The sequence below is a fragment of the Sorex araneus genome, chromosome 5 (genome assembly GCF_027595985.1).
Source record: "Sorex araneus isolate mSorAra2 chromosome 5, mSorAra2.pri, whole genome shotgun sequence".
Taxonomy (NCBI): domain Eukaryota; kingdom Metazoa; phylum Chordata; class Mammalia; order Eulipotyphla; family Soricidae; genus Sorex; species Sorex araneus.
The window spans coordinates 46,607,326-46,619,851 of NC_073306.1; the positions used below are offsets into that span (position 1 = coordinate 46,607,326).

The 12,526-nt window shown below is 46.4% G+C and overlaps 1 protein-coding gene across 4 annotated transcripts in view; it reads right to left on the minus strand.

Annotated features, from left to right (window-relative positions):
• The window catches only part of GMEB1 (glucocorticoid modulatory element binding protein 1), a 37,677-nt gene extending 33,711 nt beyond the window's left edge, over nucleotides 1-3,966 (minus strand). For 2 of the 4 annotated variants that reach the window (XM_055140260.1, XM_055140257.1), the window contains exon 1: nucleotides 3,877-3,964. The gene's annotated coding sequence lies outside the window, so the exon portion shown is untranslated. Of the gene's footprint in view, nucleotides 1-2,734; nucleotides 3,095-3,876 lie in introns of those variants that run through there. The other 2 variants (XM_055140259.1, XM_055140258.1) reach the window with 2 other exon arrangements.
• Between the last annotated feature and the right edge of the window lie 8,560 nt (nucleotides 3,967-12,526).

The following is a 12,526-nucleotide window of genomic DNA, read 5'->3' on the forward strand; positions in this document are numbered from 1 at the left end:
TCCCGGCCCCTCTTATGTTCTCTTTTACATATCTTAAATTGAACTCAGAATCCCTTTCAAATCTGCTCCTATGTTTCCTGACTCAAGCTCAATCCTTGGTATTTCAAATGGTCCCCTGAGCTTTACCAGAAGTTATACCTGAGCACCCCTGGGTGTGGCTCAAAAAAGAAAAACAAAACAAAAAACTAGGAGGGGGGGAAAAAAGAATCAATGGACTGGTTTGGCTGACTGCCAGTATCAGAACCAAAACAATTAGATCTTTGAAGAGAAAGTGAAAAAGGGACATGATAAAGCATAAATATGCCATCAAATCCTAGAATAATAGGACCAATGAATATCTTCAAAATTTGAACGGTAGAAACATAGGCTGAGTTAAAAATAACTGTAGCAACATTTGTTGAATATGTGTTTACTGTCAACTCGTGTTCTTTTACTATTACATAATTGTTTTTGAGGGGTGCTGGGAAATGAACCCAGGGGTTCTTACATGAGGTATATATATATTCCACTACTGTGCCATACTCTGGGCCACATAATAGTTCAGCATATTAAAAAAAATAGGCTTTTAATTTCTTAATTTAATAACATGTAAATTAATGTGTTACATAGCAGAATTGGAAAGATGCTTCTAAGTTGTTGTTTTTTTGTGTGTGTGAGGGGGCTATTAGGGAGGCATACCCAGCAGGGCTCAGGGGCTATACTAGGTTGTGCTCATGGGACCATATGCAGTGCTGAGCATCGAACCAGTGTGGGCCATATACAAGGTAAGCGCTTTACCCTCTATACTACATTTCCAGCCCAGAATCCTTGTAGTTTCAATCTTCTACACTGACTCCTTTCTACAACTTTTTGATTCGGTTTTGGGTCACACCTGGCAATGCTCAGCAGTTACTCCTGACAGTGCTCAGGGTTCCACATGGAATGGTATGGGATACCAGGGATTAAATTCAGGTCAGCCGCATGCAAGGCAAATGCCCTGCCTGCTGTACTATCTCTCTGGCCCTCCACAATATCATGAGTATCACTAATATTTGATTCTTTCCTAAATATGAACTCAAGTTTCCTCCTTATCCCTACCACACTTCAGAACCCAAGTAAAACATTTTGAATGTTTCTCTAACCTGAGTTTATAAAAAAAAAAAAAAAGATAATTATAATCATTCACATTATTTTTCTGTGCCAGTCAGACACAGGTCTGATTCAACATGGCAATTCTTACATTCTTTAGAGAAGTAAGTTTGGGTTTGAACATCTCTTATTACCCTAAATACCATATTCTAGCAAGTAACCTGAAACCAGCTCTACAGACTATACTGGCTACCTGCAAGGTCATCTCTTTCAGCTAAGCGTAAAGTGAAAAGTGGCTTTTGTTTATAGCAACGAAACTCCTGAGGCAAGATGAGTTGGTCCTTCGGGTATTTAATGGAAGAGTATTCATTGTGGGATCACACAAAACTGATTCTACATAAAGGAAATGTCAATCTATATGAAAAGAAAAAATATTTTATAGTTATTTTCAAAGACTAGAAAGACACCTTGAAAGTAAGCACCTGACTGCTCACAGAAGTTATCAGAAAACTAAACAAAGGACATCTGACCTAGTCTAGATTAGGTTCTGAAGCTGTTTAAAAACCACAAGCCCAAGTGTCACATGTTACAAGGACATCAAAGTTGGTAGTTGAAAAGGAACAGAAATGCTATATACCCTGAAATTTCCTAACCCCTCATGTATTTATCCCATTCACTGGATTATAATTTTTGTAAACTGTGTATTGTCTATTTTTTTGAGTTTGTCCTGAGGTGCAGGGACTGACAGCCAAGACTCCCATGTCAGGCAAGTGCTCTACCACTAAGCTGGGGTCCCTGTGCAGTTGATTCTTTTATTTGGGGGCCACTCCCTGCTGTTCTCAGCTTACTCCTCTGTGCTCAAAAATCACTCCTAGTGGGGCTAGTGGGGACAGGGCATGTGGGGACAGTCAGAGTCATCTGCCTGCTTCTCATCTCTCCTGTCCTGCAGTTACCCTTTCATTCAGCAGCCACACATGACAGTGCTCAGGGAACAATCAAACCCATGCATACAAAGCATGTGCTGCACAGCCTCTGAACTCTCTCCAGCCATGTGTAGAAATTAAGAAATAATTAAAATTGTATTTACTTGAGGCCAAAGCCTCTTTTCCCTCTCCCCTTTCTTTTCTCATCCATAAAGCAGGTGACCTAGAATGCTACCAAAGGCAATGAAGTCAACAAGAAGGCAACATAGAACCAACTGCTTTTTTTAAAAAACATAAAACCACCTTAAGGGAAATAAAGTAAATGAAGCTCAGGATAAGTAATATGTTGAAGACCACTATGTAGATTTTGGGGGAACCAATGAGATAACAGAGTTCTTTGAAGATTCATCCTACTAGGCTCTACAGCCTAGAGAAAGACCAAAATGAGCCCCAAATCAATCCAACGGAGTTGACTACAAGTTACAATTCACTATGTGTTCGTTGAAGTAAAAACGAGTAATCTGCTGATTAGTGACTGAATGAAAAAGTTATCGAGTCAGTAGCCATGAACAACTGATAAAAAGGCTAACAAACATGGGGCGACAGTCCAAAAATTTAATTAAAATCCTCCAAATGCACTTTGGTAAACATTAGCATAGGCCAATCCCCCGAGTCTAGAATGATCTGCTCACCCCTTCCCCTAGCCCTCCATAAGGGACGTTTCTGGGTTCTGGGACACCTACGAGAGCCCAAGACTCCCAAAGCTCTCCACAGCGTGTGTGTACAGCGGGCGGTTTCTGGATGCGCTCAGGCGGTCAGTCCAGGCCTCTAGCCTGCGGTCCCCTGGCCCAAGGTCACAGCTAAGTCTGTGGTTCCCTCTCCAGGGAAAAGTCCGTCTCCCTTCTGCTGCCCCTCACCTGGCCCCCAGCTGGCACTTCAGAAAGCAGGGGTGCGCTGCGCTGCCCTCCTCAATCACTAGTCCCGGGCCCTAACAATACCCCCAGCCCGGACACCCCAGCTGGCCCAGCGCAGTCCCCGTTACTATGCGACAGCCTGTACCCCTCGGAACGGCCCATCCGTGGCCCGCCCCACTCCTCCAGGGCAAACCAGTGTCACCCGCGTCCCCCGGGCGCACCCTTTCCCCGTCCTCTGCTCCCACCGCCCAGCGCTGTCACCACGCCCTGGAGAGGGAAAGTGGGGCTGCTCCCAGGCTCAGGGGCCACAGGCCCTCTCGCGCTCCGTGGGGTGGCAAGGACTTCCCGGTGCTCACTCCGGTTCGAGATGCCCCGTCCAGGCTCCGCGGAGTTCCCTCCGGGAAGGGCACCAGGGTCCCCCTCTCCTATCATGCCCCCGTTCCCTGGGCGACACCCAGGCCTCTCCCTAGCAACGCATCCAAATGGCCCGGTGCTCCCCAGCCAGGCCTCGGCACTAGTCCGGGATCCCCAGACCCTCGCCGGGGTCCCGGGCGTCCGGCCCTCTCCATCCGCTGCCGCTCGGCCCCTCCTGGACCCTCGACCGAGGACTTCCGGGCCCCTCGGCCCGGGGGCGTCGGGGGCCTCCAGTGCGGGGCTCGCGGGGCCCCCCCGCCCTCGGCCGGGGGCCGAGCCCGGGCAGCGCGGCCGGCCGCGCTGGGGGCGGCCCGGCTGCTCGGGCGGACCCAGCGGCAGCGTCCCCCCACCCCCCCGCGGCGCCGCGACGTCCGCTCGCTCCCCGGCGGCGGCGGCGGCACGCACAGGGCGTGGGGAGGCGCCCGCGGAGGCAGCAGCCCCCCGCCCCCTGCGCGCCCGCCCGCCCTCGCCGGCCGCCGCGCGGCCCCCGCGCCCGCCCCCCCGCCCCCACCCCACCCCGCGCCCGCGCCCGCGCGCCCACCCCTCCCCCTCCTCACCGTCTCCGTCGGGCGGGCGGGCGGCGAGCGGCCAGGGCGGGCGGGCGACGGAGCATGCGCAGAAGCCGCCACGGCTGCTACCGCCACCGCCGCCGCCAGGCCGGGCTTCAACACTTCCGGCCGCCGCCGCCGGCGAGCTGCCGCCTTAAAGGGGACGCGTCCCTATTGCCGGCGCGGCGGAGAGGATGAACCTCAGCCATCGAGATTTGGGCCATTACCTGAGCAGGGGGTGTCTTTTGCCCTGGACTTGTGTGGGGGAGAACGCTAAGGATGTAAATAACTCTTCCGCCGCTCCGTGGATGAAGAAAGTGAGGCTTAAAAGATTTATGGTCCCCTATGGGGACAAAGACAGGACTCCGACTGTTTTGGGGGCAAAGATGGGACCCCGACTGCTTTGGAATCTCTTTTGCCTCCCAAAATCCTGTTTTATGAAACGCGCGTCTTATTAGACCTTCATAAGTTATGGCCTATCAATTTGGAGTCAGAAGATCTGGTGGGTACAGGCAATAACTGGTCACGTGTTTTAGAGCAAGCTGTAACATTCTCTGATCCGTGCTTGTTTGCAAGCCTTTCCTGGTGGTGAGGTTCTGGGTTCGAGTTTTAACCCCTTGGGGAAATTATTTAACTGTTCAAAGCCTCTATGTTGCCTCGGGCATAATGAGGCGATAACCTGGAAAATAGTTTGGAAAGTTGCTGGGGCCAGTAATAGTAATTTGAAAACTTTTCTATGGTTTCTGGCCTTACGGACTTATGGAAAATGGGGGGGAGGGTTTCCCGGAGCGGGGAAAACCGTCCGCACTCAGGGACTTCTCCTAGCCTGTGCCAGAGGATGTGCCTGTGGTGCCGAGGCCAAGCCAGTTTGTTGAGCTTTCTCCTAGTGTAAGGTTTTTCTTTAAATGACTCACCTTGAATTACAAAGTTACAAAGTTATTCTTGATTTATTTTCAGGTATACAATGTTTCAACACCAATTCCTTCACCAGAGTCTACTTTCCTCCACCAATGTCCCTAGTTTCCTTCGTCCCCCAAGTCTGCCTCTGTGTCAGAAACTATTTTCTTTTTTTTTTTTAATCAACCCCCCCCCACACACAGTTTTTAGACATTGATGCTTACAATACAGTTACTGATACGATATCATGCATGTCACTTTACCTTCTTTTAGCATCCAGTCCTGAAAGATTTTTTTTTTTTAATGTTGCTGTAGTTGTTTTTGGGTTTTGTGTGACACCCTGTGGTGCTTTGGAGCTGCTCCTGGTAATGCCGGAGGGACAATCTGGTTCCAGGAATGGAACCCAGGGCCTCCTGCATGCAGGTGCTCTACATTCTCCACCCTGGAAAATGGTTTTGTCTTATATAATCCTCAAGGCAACCGTAAAGGGCCAAGAAAGAAAATACAGGAGATTGGGTGCTTGCCTTGAACTTGACCAAGCCAGGGTCTGTCTTCGGCATCCAATATTGTTCCCCGAGGTCTCCAGGAGTGATCCCTGAGCACTGCCAGGTGTGACCCTCCCCCCAAAAAAATAAAGAAAAAGGCAACCAAAAGTATTTTGTTTTATTTCCTTATATATATTATATATTTTTTTAATTTTTTATTGAGTCACCATGTGGAAAGTTACAAAGTTTTCAGGTTTAAGTCTCAGTTATTACAATGCTCGAATACCCATCCCTTCACCAGTGCACATATTCCACCACCAAGAATCCCAGTATAGCTCCACCCCACACCCCCACACCCCTAACACCCCCACGCCCCTAGCTCCCCTACCCTTAGTCCCCCCCCCCCCCCCCCCCGCCTGTGTAACTAATAAATTTCACTTTACTTTCACTTTGATTGCATTCAATATTTCAACAAAACTCACTATTATTGTTTGGAGAGTCTCTCCCCTAAAGTCAGACCTGCTGAAAAGGAAGCATTAGATAATTTGTTTTCCATTGCTGAGAATGAAGAGGTATGAGGTCGAGTGACCACACTTAGCAGCCTCTCGGTTTTGGGTTTCTGTATTTTAGTATTTTATTAACTAAGTCCAGATATATATTATTTTTTAAAGCCAAAGGAAATTAATCCTTTAAAGTCACAGAACATGTAAATGTTGGATAGTTAGGATTCAGACTGAAAACCTTCACTCTTCCTAGCCCATGGCTCTAAACTCTGAGAACAAATAAGGTGATGTGCTGACACTTTTCTGAGGCAAGAGAGTACTGCTTCCCCATCTTTTCTACTAGAAGCCACATCTCTGATCTCTTTCCTCTTGACAGGAAGAGGTGACCGGAAGTTTGCTTGATTCAATACAGGCATGGCAGCCCAGAAATGAACAGTATAACTGGAACTGAATTGGTTGAGGACTTGGAGGATGTTTGTCAGACAGTCTGAATTCTAAGATTTTTCTTTTTCCTCTGTTTTGTTTATTTGTTTTTGGGCCACACCCAGTGGTGCGCAGGGCTTACTCATGGCAGGCTTGGGGAACCATATGGGATTGAATTTCTGTGTGCCATGTGCATTGGAAGCACCCTGCTCTCTCCCCTCCTCATTCTTTAAAGAGAGATGGTTTGGGCACATATGCTGTCCAAGCCCATATGTTGCTTGTGCCCACATGGTTGAGCACACGTGGCGCCAGCATCTCCCTACTTGAGATATGTACTTTCATGCTTTCATATGTAATGCTGGGATGTGTGTAGGGGTTCTCTCTGCATTTGGAGAAGCCTGCATTCTCAGGGGACCATATATAGTATTTGGAATCAAACAGGTGGGCCACATGCAAGGCAAGTATCATAAGTGTTGTTCTCTCTTTCTCGCCCCGTGTCATTTTATTCATTTTTAAAATTTTATTTAAGGCACTGTGGTTTACAATACTATTAATGACAGGGTTTCATGTAACACATTCCCACACCATAGCAGAATGTCCACTTCCGTCTACCATTGTCTCAGTGTTCCCACCCCTACCTCCCACATCCTATCCCTCCCCTCTTCCCTCGCCTATTTATAAACATCATATTAAAGACCTGGTCTTGACCAGTTCTCAGTTTCTGGTGACTTTGTGGGTTTCTTTGTTTGTTTGTTTGTTTGTTTGTTTGTTTGTTTGTTTGTTTGTTTTGGGCTTTTTGGGTCACATCCGGCACTGCACAGGGGTTACTCCTGGCTCTGCACTCAGGAATTACTCCTGGTAGTGCTCAGGGAACCATATGGGATGCTGAGAATCGAACCTGGGTCAGCCTTGTGCAAAGCAAACGCCCTACCCGCTGTGCTATCTCTCCAGCCCCGAGTTTCTGGTGACTTTGGATATTTATTATACTCCTACTTTGTTTCTTTATATTCCACTTGTGAAGCATCATTTTCTGTCTGTTCCTCTCTTTCTAACCTCATTCAACTTGATACTCTTCATATCCATCCATGTAGCAGTAAATTGCATGATTTTATCTTTTCTTACAGCCGAGTAGTATTCCATTATATGTATATACCAGTTTCTTAATCCAGTTATCTGATTTTGGTCACTTGTGTTGTTTCCATTGTGAATAGTGCTGTAATGAACATAGTGCAAATGTTTTTTCTGAATAGAGTTTTTGTGCCCTGGAACTAGGTGCCAGTATGCCAAGTGGAGTTGCTGGATGGTATGAAAACTCAATTCCTAGTTATTTTGAGGAGTGCCCATATAGTTTTTCACAAGAATGAACCAGTAGGCATTTCCACCAGCAATGAATGGGGGGGGGTCCTCTTTTCTCCACATCTATGCCAGCACTGGTTGCTTTTTTTTATAATGTAAGAAATTATAAAAAATATATAAGTTTTTTTTATAATTTCTTACACTGATGTAAGATAACATCTCTTTGTTTTGCTTTACATTTCTCTGCTAAGTGATGTAGAGCATTTTTTATAAGCCTTTTAACCATCTGTATGTCTTCCTTGAGGAAGTTTCTGTTCATCTATCTCTTTACGCCATTTTTTTGATGCCACTGAGTTTTCTTTCTTGTAAATTCTACCAGTGCATATATCTTGGATAATAATGAGTGGTGGGCACATATTTTCTCCCAGTCTGTGGAATGACATTCTGGCCATCATTTCTTTGAGGTGCAGAAGCTTCTTAATTTGATGTAATCTCTTCTATTTACTTTTGCCTCTGTTTGCTTGGTCAGTAGCACCCCACATCATTTTATATTAATGTCTATATATACACTTAAAGTCTAGTTCTTTTTTGTTCTTTTTTTTAAGTCTAGTTCTTTCCTTCATAAAATCTACCTTTTTGTTTTGTTTTGTTTTGGGGCCACACCCAAACTAGGTGCCCAGGGTTCCTGGTTCTGTACCAAGGGATCACTCCTGATGGATCTCACTCAACAATATGGGGTTCCAGGGATGGAACCCAGGTGGGCAGCATGCAAGTTCCCTGCTTGCTGTACTATCTCTCCAGTCCCTTAAAATTAATTCATTTATGACTCATTAAAATAAGCTTGTGATTTATTAAATTTATGATTCATCAATAAATGCTTTATATCCCTAATATATATATATATATATTTTTTTTTTAAGGTTTTGGTGGCAAGCCAAGCCAGTACATTCTTTTTTTTTTTCACAGACTTACAAAATTTTGTGATTGCATTTCAGTCATATAGTGTTGAGTACCCATCCCTCCATAAGTGCCCATTCTCCACCACATTGTTCCCAATATCCCTCTTGCCACCCCCACTCTTTCCCACCCCCACCTCTGTGGCAGGTACATTCCCTCTTACTCTCTCTTTTTGGGAGTTATGGTTTGCAATACAGGTACTAAGTGGCCATCATTTTCAGTCCAGAGTCTACTTTCAGCATGGATCTCCCATCCCGAGCAAGTCCTCCAGCTATCATTTACTTAGTGGTCTCTTCTCTATCCCCGCCTATTTTATATTCTAATGTACCTGGGGTGGTGTACAGCAGATAGGGCATTTGCCTTGCATGCGACCAGCCCAGGTTCAATCTCTGGCATCCCATATGGTCCCCAAGCACCACCAGACGTAATTTCTGAGTGCAGAACCGGGAGAACCCCTGAGAATTTGCTGGGTATGATCCAAAAACCCAAATAATAAAATTTAAAATTTCCCCAGAGAAAGGGGGCCACATGTGGATACCACCTGGTATGGAAGCCCTGAGCACACACTTGGCTATATACTCAGGACTTTCTCATGGCTCTTGCTCAGAAATTATTCCTGGCAGTGCTCAGGGCCCATATAGGGTGCCAGGGATTAAACCCAGGTCCGTAGCTTGCAAGGCAAAAGCCTTACCTACTATGCTCTCCCAGCTCCTCAAGGGAGTGTTTTGAAGTCCTCCACCTTAACAACCAGTCCCAGCCACATCATTAACTTTGTAAATTTTAACTGGAAAAAAAAATACTCCTGGCCAGAGAGATGGTTCAGAGGGCTGGAGTGCACACTTTGCTTACAGGAGCCCTAGGTTCAATCCCTGCTACCACATGGAGCGAACCCACACAGTAGTACCATGCCTGGTGTCATACCTGAGCACCTCCATGTGTGACCAAAAAGAAGAAAAAAAAATCTCACCAAGACTGGAAATAGTACAGTGGACAAGGCCTGCTCCTTGCACATCCCTGACTGGGTTTGATCCCTGGCACTCCGTATGGTCCCCCAACCCCCACCAGGAGTCATTGCTGAGTGCAGAACCAGGAAGTCAGTTGGATGTGACACCCCCTCCCCACATAAAAGAACCAATATGCAAAGGCTCTATATATCCTCCTAAATCTTTGTATCTGTGAAGAGATGGCCTGTGGGTCCCCAGGCCTCTAGACCAGCTGGCAGCTAACTGCAAACTCAACGTGGCAACCATGAATTCGTATTTTCTGTTCCCACATCCTGCTTAGATTCCCCCAGAAACCTGCTCCTCTGATCTGCCCTACATCAGAGAATAGAGCCAGGGTGGTGTCAGGGATCAAAATTGACCAGGCTGTCCAGAGCTCACACCCTCATACCCACAAGGCAGGTACTTGATCTCTGAGCTACAACCCCACCCCCACGCCCATTTTCTCTATTCCCCTTTTTCTGTCTCTCTACCCTAGACTCAGTGACCTCAAAGTTCTTCCAGTGCATGAGTCTCATGACCATTTCCCCTGCTGTTTTTCATGGAATTCTCTTCCAGATCTTCAGCTCACCCCATTTTATCTTCCAGAGTGCACCCTCTTTATTTTTTCTATAGTGGTGTCTGCAACCCACTGACATTTTTTTGTAGCCCCGTGTTGCCCCTTTCTTTCCCTTCCCATTGCACCCCATTTCCTCTTTAGTCCTTACCCTCCCCCCGCCCCCGTGCTACATGCACACATATAGCCCTCAGCTATGAATCTCTGAGACTTGGGACAGTGTCTCTTTTAAAGCAGGAATCCCAGCCCCTAGAACACTGCCTGGTACAAAGCACTCAAAATTCTTATTTTTTAAGGACTGTCTGCAGTTTTATATCATCTTCCCAACCCCCACAACTTACCCAACCTTCTGCATCTATATTCTCGGAAGCCACAGACAGATGGGGAGTGAATCAGAAAAGGAGTCAGAAAGAAAAGGAGGAAGTTCTGCCAGTGGGTGCAAGAGAGAAAAAAAAAGAAGAGATGAATCTCGATACAGGATAGTCAAGTGAATCACCACGTCTTCCATCCCTCCTCCCACACTGTCCAGCACTAGGGCCAAAGCCAAAGGCTAACATTATGGTTTCAGAGTCAGAGAGGATAAGGTTCAAGTAATGCTAGCATTGACCTAGGATAAGTCTCTGTTTCAGAATAATATGACCCATGCTCACAAAAGCACTTAGAATAATGCCTGCAATGTCATATAGCCACCCAAGAAATGCCAGGAGGTGTTACTGTTTGGTATGGTTTTCTTTCTTTCTTTTTTTTTTTTTTTTTTTGCAGTGCTGGGTATTGAACCCCGGGCTTTAGACATACAAAGTATCTAGTATTGAGCCACATTACTAGCCCAGTATTACTGTCTTTTTTTTTTTTTGGGGGGGTGGGGATCACACCTGGTGATGCACAGGGGTTACTTCTGGCTCATGCACTCAGGAATTACTCCTGGTGGTGCTTGGAGGACCATATGGGATGCTGGGAATCGAACCTAGGTCAGTCGAGTGCAAGGCAAATGCCATACCTGCTGTGCTATCACTCCAGCCCACCCAGTGTTACTATTAATAGTGCACTGTTGTGGTCTTTTTTTTTTTTTTTGGAGGTGGGGGTGTTGGTTTTAGGTCACACTCAATGGTGCTTAGAACTTACTCTTGGGTCTGGGCTCAGGGATCATTTCTGGTAAGACTCTACAGACCACCATATGGGGTGCTGGGGGTTAAACCCTGGTCAGCCATATGCAAAGCAAGTGCCCTATTCACTGTCCTAAAATCTATCCAGCCAATAGCACAGTGGTGAGAGAGTTTGTCTTGTACACAGCTGACCTGGGTCGATTCCCAACATCCCATATGATCCCCCGAGCACCACCAGGAGTAATTAATTCCTGAGTGCATGAGCCAGAAGTAACCCCTGTGCATCGCAGGGTGTGACTCAGGAATCAAAATAAAATAAAATCTTTCCAGCTCCTAATACTGCAACTGGCACTCACCATCACCTGTTTCACAGAACTAAGTCCAGTTCTCTGACTCCAGTGACTTCAAGACCTTAGAGAAGGCCCTCTCTGGACCTCAGTGTCTCTGTGATAAGGGCCATCCATCACTCACAAGCACACACTATCCCAGACACTTGACAGATGCATGGTGTTGTCTCCAGCTCCACAAGGTATTTTTTGAAAAAGAAAAGATGGTTTGGGGCCCAGAATGATAGTACAGTGGGTAGAGCACTTGCCTTGCATATGGCCAACTCCAGTTTGAGTCCCAGTACCCCATATGGTGCTTGGGGCACCACCAGGGATGATCCCTGAGTGCAGAGCCAAGAGTAAGCCCAATCAGGTGTGGCCCAAAAACCAAAACCAAAACCTTTGTTCCATTTTATTCATTTTTTAAATTTGTGGTAAGATACATGTAACAAAATTTTAAGCATGTCAGTGCACAGTTCAGTGGCAGGCAATAGCAATGACCTCACATGGTTATATAACCATTACCCCATCCATCACCAGAGCTTTCTCATCTTTCCAAACGGAAACTCTAAATCTCCCCATTCCCCACTTCCCTCTGCCTTCAGCCTTGGTAATCACTAGTCAACTTTGTATGTGGCAGGGAGCGGGGGAGGAGGTTGGGTGGCTTGGGCCACACCTAGCAATAACTCAGAGATCACTCCTGGCTCTGCATTCAGTAATCACTGCAGTGCTGGGGTTAGGGGCAGGGGGGCATATGGGATGCCAGGGATCGAACTGGGGTCAGCCACATGTAAACACCTTACCCACTGTGCTATCTTTCCAGCCCCATCAACTTTTTGTCTTTATGAATATTCTAAGAACCTCAAATAAGCAGGATTCTCACTTGATGTCTCCTTTTAGGTCTTGTTTCTTTCCTTTTTGAGGTGAGTAATGTTGGGTACACCAGGCGGTGAGCAGGGGTTGCTCCCAGCAATGTTGAGTCTGGCATTTTCATGGTTGTCTTCAAAGCTCATCTGTATTGTAGCAGATATCAGGACAGTGATCAAATGTAATAATGAGAATGCATTCTGAGATGAGCATTCTTCATTTTTTTTTCTTTTTTTTTTTTTTTT